Below are 6,889 nucleotides of genomic sequence, written 5' to 3'. Positions count from 1 at the left end.
TACGATCCTCCTTATTCACTGTCCAGCTTTCGCATCCATATGAGGTTATTGAAAATACCATGGCTTGGGTCAGGTGCACCTTAGTCCTCAAGCTGACATCATCAAACCTACCTGGACCTGTGCCATCCTCACAATCATTACTAAGCATGAACCCATTGAAAATAAAAATATTGAAAATGAAACTTCGAAGAAATAAAACCAGAATGTTCTTTAGGCATGAGGAAGGAGTAATTTGGGCTTGCCTACTTTGGACAAATCACTAGGACATTCTGGTTGATAGTCCGTGAAAACGAGAGAAATGGTAAATGAGATAGATTGGAGGCCATATCATCAAAATGGACTCAGACCTATCATGGTGAAGAGGGCACAAGACCGAGAAACAAGCAGCGTTCCATTGCTATGCTAACTCACCATTATTGAACATTTTGATCAAAGATTCCTCATCGAAAGAGGAAAGTGCAGAATAGAACTTCAAATTCTCATGGATTTTCTACAATCATAGAAGCTAGATGACTCCTCAAAGCTATTGCCTTGAGATAATCTTACAAAGTCTTCTTAAAACCTAACAATAAACAAGTTTAGTAAAAAAAAAAAAGTCTGCCTTAACCACTATGCTCTTTTAAGAACTATTCAGATGCAATCAAATTGACTTAAAAGACTAGATAAGCAATTCAGAAGTCAGTGGGTTTAATGGAGGATGCAGATGAACGTTGGACAGTGAATAAGGAAGACCATAGAAGAATTGATGCGCCTGAGTTGTGGTGTTATTAAAAGTACCACAGACTGCCAGAAGAACAAGCAAGTCTTTGTTGGAGGAAGTGCAGCCAGAATGCTCCTTAGAAGCCAGGATGTTGTCAGGAGGGACCAGTCCCTAGAGAAGCCCATCAATGTTGGTAAGGTTAAGGGTCAGCAAAAAAAAGATGAAGACCCCCTCAATGAGACGGATTGACACAGTGGCAGCAGCAATGGGCTGAAACGTAGCAATAATTGTGAGAATGGTGCAGGGCAGGGCAGTGTTTCATTCTGCTGTATACAGCATTGGTATGAGTCAGAACCAACTCGACAGCACCTAACAACAACATGCTTTAGCCTCAGAGTTGCCAAAACATTTTCTCTAAAGGGCCAAGTACTAAGTAGTTCAAAGGTCTCAATTTTGCTGTCATGGCATTAAAGTCATCATAGATAATGCAGCAGTGTTCCAATAAAACTTTATTTGTGGGTGCTGAAAGTTGAAGTTCAGATTTGGCATAGGAGATGTCGTTTGTCAACCTCAATCTTAAACGCTGAATCCTGGCAACATCCTAGGAGGTAGGTACTTTGTTGTTGTTAAGTGCCTTCAAGTTGGTTCTGACTCATAGAGACCCTGTTTCTAAGGAGCAACTGATGAACTTGAATCACAAGGATGATTTGAACCACAAAGCAACCTTGCGGTCTAGTGCTTATCCTATGGTGCCATACCAGGATTCCATGAGGTGGGTACCACTACATCTTAATTCTGTGTATGAGGAAACCAGGCAGAGGTCAGTAACTTTCTCCGCCCCACGGGCAGGGTTAGAACCTCATACATGGTCCAGAGAGTCAAGTTCTCTCATTGCTACAATGCTGTCCACCGGTGTTGACCTATGAGCCTTTGTTAAAGGCACCTTACAGAGGATACAGAGTACTTGTTGCTTTTGTTTTCTTCAATAGAGATAGCTTATCTTGGTTTTTATACAACCTTCCCCTCATCCTTAAAAGTGTTTCAGACTTTTTTTTTTTCTGTTCAATTTTAAAGCATCCTTGTGTGAACACATAAGCATTCACTTTGTGACTCTATGTTTGGGAACTTAACACCCTGGGTTGGGACTGTTATGCAACTTTGACCTTGTTTCCTTAAGACAAAACCCAAGCCATGGTATTTTCAATAACCTCATATGGATGCGAAAGCTGGACAGTGAATAAGGAAGATCATAGAAGAATTGATGCCTTTGAGTTGTGGTGTTGGAGGAGAATACTGAAAGTGGCATGGATTGCCAAAAAAACCAATAGATCTGTTTTGGAAGAAGTGCAGCCAGGGTGCTCCTTGGAGGCCAGGATGGCTGAGCTTCGTCTCTCCTACTTTGGACATATTGTCAGGAGGGAACAGTCGCTGGAGAAGGATGTCATGCTGGGTAAGATGGAGGGTCAGAGAAAAAAAGGAAGACCCCCAACGAGATGGATCGGCCAGGTGGCATCATTGATGGCGTCAAGTGTGGCAGCGGTAGTGAGGTTGGCCCAGGATCGGACCTTGTTTCGTTCTGCTGTGCATGGGGTCGCTATGAGTCAGTTCTGACTCGATGGCACCTGACAACAACAACAACATTAATGTCAGAGGTAGAACCCGTATTTTCCATTTTCCTTCTCAACATAAATGTGAAGGTGAAAGTAGGGAAAGAACATAAAAATACAGAGCTGAGAGACTGTTAAGGATTTGTGTCAACTTGATTGGTCCAGGGTTCCCAGTGGTTTGGCAGTTGAGAGCCAGTTATCCCCCACGATGAGATCTGACGTAATGTGATCGCTCTCATGATGAAATCTCATATAATGTGATCACTCCCATGATTAGATGTCATATAATGAGATCGCTGCATAATGTGATCACTATGATGAGATCTGATATAATGTGATCGCTCCCACGATGAGATCTGATGTAATGTGATGGCTCCCATGATGAAATGGACTATAAGCAGCCAATCTATTTCAGGTGGTTGAACACTCGGGCAAAGCTTGCTGCTTTAGGTTGGGTCTGGATTCTGCATCTGGCTGGCTCATCATCTGACCACCTTGGAAGAGGTAGTTCTTGAAAGTTGAGCCAATGTCTGCTCTATTTATTACCTGCTCCAGGGTAGCTAATTATTATGGTCCTTCTATCCAAATGTCTCCATTTTGTGATATATTGTAAACCCTAGCTTCTATGCCTTTGATTATGGACCCATTTTGAAATGAGTTGCTACAGAGTAAAGATTAAGATGGGGCTAAGGAGCTCTGGTAGCATAGTGGTTATGAGTTGGGCTGCTAACTTCAAGGTCAGCAGTTCGAAACTGCCAACTGTTCTGCAGGAGAAAGATGAGGCTTTCTGCTCCTGTAAATAGTTACAGCCTCAGACACCCTATGAGTTGGAACCGACTCCACAACACATAACCACAACCACCAAAGAAGTAAGCTTACAGTGGATCTAAGTATTAAGGATGCCCCCACCTGAGTAGAAGGTGTGACTCAAGTCCCCACTTCAGTTTCCCTTGGGGACATGGGCCGACTCCAAGTTCTGAGACTGCTTTGGAGAAACTTGCTCTCCTGCCCTGTACCTAGATCTTCCATCTGGCTTATGACAGCTAACCTCCAATTCATGGGACTCTCAGCCCATCACCTGGCCGGACTCACCAGCGGCCTTGTGTATAAACAGCCTGTCATGTGACCTGCCAGTTTGGGTTCCTCAGCTCCTGAGACTACGTAAGTGAGAAGATTCCTTCAGACTAATCTCAGAAGGATTTGTGACTTGCCAGCCTCCAGTTTTGTGAGCCATTTCTTTTGCCAACTGTGACTTTTGTGGAATGTTGCAGTGTGTTGCAGACCCCTGGCACTTGAGGGAAGGTGGGAGGAGTGATTGATGTCAAGGGTGATGGAGGAGTAGAGCATGTCAGAGAGGTCCAGTAGTTGGAGTATCTTTAACCTCCAACTCATAGGGACCAGCCGTGTGTGGATTTTTACAAATTATTCATACACCTGCCAATCCTGGGAATCATCAGCAACCTGCCGTCTTACCTGTCTGCTGGCCGGTAACCTCCTACCATCAGCTCTATAGCTGTGTGAGTCAGCAGCCTCCAGACTGACAACTGACCAGTGGACTCAGGACGTGTCCTCCTCTATAACACCACACGTCTGTCAGTTTGTCATACTGTGATGGCTTGTGAGTTGCTGTGATTCTGGGTATAAGCTATACCACGGGTATTTTAAATAAAAGCAGGGTCACCCATGGTGGACAGGTTTCAGATGAGCTTCCAGACGAAGACGGACTAGGAAGAAGGAGTGATGAACTATTTCCGAATATTTAGTCACTGAAAATCTTATGAACAGCAGAGGAACACTGTCAGATACAGGGCCGGAAAATGAGCCCCTCAGGTTGGAAGGCCCTCAAAATGCGATTGGGGAAGAGCTGCCTCCTCAAAGTAGAGTTGACCGTGAAGGGGCAACATCAGTGCGCTCAAGCGTGGCAACCATTGTATGGTTGGCCCAGGACCAGGCAGTATTTTGTCCTGTTGTGCACAGGGTTATCTACGAGTTGGTACTGACTCAATGGCATCTAACAACAACAACAAATAACAGTGTGAACCATTTCCTTGATATAAACTTCGCTTTATATTTATACAAGCTTCACTGGTTTTGCTTCCCTAGAGAACCCAGCCTAAGATAGTTCAGCTGGCCCAGTAGGTTACATGTTACGCTGCTAACCACAGGTTGGTGGTTCAAATCCAGCTGCTGCTCTGCGGGAGAAAGGTGAAACTGTCTGTTTTCGTAGAGGTGTGCGGTCTTTGAAACCCAGGGGAGCAGTTGTACTCTGAGTCCAACTCAGCGACTGTGGGTTTTATGATACAAATGCTGAGGGAACTGAAAGCAATTCTGTCACGATTTACAAAATAATTTCCTGTCTTGATATCAGCACAGCTGGAACAGTGCAAAGAAACACATCAAGTACTACGTTGTACTCTTTCAGCATACTTATCCACTCTATGCTGAATAAATAATCTGAGAAACTGGATTATATGACGAACATGGCATCAGGACTGGATGAAGGCTCAGTAGCAGCCTGCGATATGCACATGATACAACCTTGATTGCTGAAAGCCAGGACTTAAACACTTGATATGGATTACACCTCAAAGTAAAACCAAAAATCCTCACCGCTGAACCAATAAATAACATCATGATAAATGGAGAAAAGATTGAAGTTGTCAAAGACTTCATTTTGTTTAGACTCACAATCAATGCTCATGGAAGCAGCCGTAAAGAAATCAAATGATGTATTGCATTAGGCAAATCTGCTGCACAAGACCTTTAAAGTGTTCAAGAGCAAAGATGTCAGCTTGAGGACTAAGGTGTGCTTGACCCAAGCCACGGTATTTTCAATTGTCTCATGTGCATATGAAAGTCAAGAAGGGAATAAGGAAGACTATAAAAGAATGGCTGCATTTAAATGATGGTGTTGGAGGAGAATATTAAAATGGACTGCCAAACAAACAAATAAATCTGTCATGGAAGAAGTACAGTCAAAATGCTCCTTAGAAGCCAGGATGGCCAGACTTCATCTCTCATACTTTGGACATATCAGGAGAGGCCAGTCCCTGAAGAAGGACATCATGCTTGGTAAAACGAAGGGTCAGCAAAGAAGAGGAAGACCCCCCCAAGGAGATGCACTGATACTGGCAGCAGCAATGGGCTCAAATGTTAACAATTGTGAGGTGGCTGCAGGACCCGGCAGTGGTTCATTTTGTTGTTCAAAGGGTCACAATGAGTCAGAACAGATTCTGTGTTGCCTAACAAGAAGTTACTAAAGAAAAGTTAAATTACCGGTTTTTTCTTAAAAAACAAAAACTGTGGATTTGCATCATGCTGGGTCTCAGGTGATCATATTGGCTGTTTGTTTTTAAAGGAATAAAGTTGCATTTGGTTCACAAAGGCACCAGGCCTAGCATGCAGACAGAGCAGGTGTGAGGAGAGATCTAGGGTTACTGCTTACTGAGTGCTGAGTTTCTATGAAGGGTGACAGTGATGACTGAAAAGAGGTCATGGTCAAGGCTGTACAACGTGGAAAACGTAACACATGAAAGTGGCCAAAATGACAAATGTCATGTTATGTATTTCACACACAAAAATTTTTAAGTGAGATGCCAAAGTACATTACCAATATTTGCCATTTGCAAAATCTTATTTTAAAACCTTCCCTATGTTACTAAATTGGGAAGAGGGCAGTTTTTAAAAGATCACTTTTGAAGACTTTTTTGGGTAAGGGGAAAAGGTGGGGGGAGGTTTTGAGACTGAGACTGTAAGCACTTTTTCCAGCCGGAATGGATCTTCCAAAGCACGTTTGAACTTTTTGCGCCCTGCTTTGCTGTTTCAGGTGGGAGTGCAGGACAAGTGCCTGCTATTTCCACACACCGGGATTTTACTCAGTGCCTTCTACAGGAAGTGAGCAAACACTTTTTTCACAATCCCTCTATAATTAACAAAGCGAATGTCATGTTTCACATTTTCATGGTTGCATTCCACCTGTATCTTCCAAGTCCTTCTCTCACAGAGTTTTCAGATTGGGGAAAATATGAGTAAGACTACTGATGAAGGGTCTGTTGTTGTTTTTGTTGTCAAGTCTTGTTGTTAGGTGCCATTGAGTAGTACCAACTCATAGCGACATTATGCACAACAGAAAGAAACACTGCCTGGTCCTGGGCCAACTTCACTATTGTTGCCACGCTTGAGCCCACTGGTAGTGCCATTTTGCCAATCCATGTCACTGAGGGTCTTCCTCTTTTTCTCTGACCCTCCACCTTACCAAACTAGTCCCTCCTGACAATATGTCCGAAGTATGAGAGACGAAGTTCAGCCATCCTGGCCTTCAAGGAGCACTCTGGCTGCACTTCTTCCAAAACAGGTCTGTAGGTTCTTTTGGCAGCCCATGGCACTTTCAATATTCTCCTCCAACACCACAACTCAAAATTTTGATGACTCAAAATCATCAATTCTTCTACAGTCTTCCTTATTCACTGTCCAGCTTTCGCATGTATATGAAGTTATTGAAAATACCATGGCTTGGGTCAGGCGCACCTTAGTCCTCAAGCTGACATCTTTGCTTTTTAACACTTTAAAAAGGTCTTGTGCA

The sequence above is a fragment of the Chrysochloris asiatica genome, unplaced genomic scaffold (assembly GCF_000296735.1).
Source record: "Chrysochloris asiatica unplaced genomic scaffold, ChrAsi1.0 scaffold00278, whole genome shotgun sequence".
NCBI lineage: Eukaryota > Metazoa > Chordata > Mammalia > Afrosoricida > Chrysochloridae > Chrysochloris > Chrysochloris asiatica.
This window is presented reverse-complemented; position numbering follows the sequence as displayed.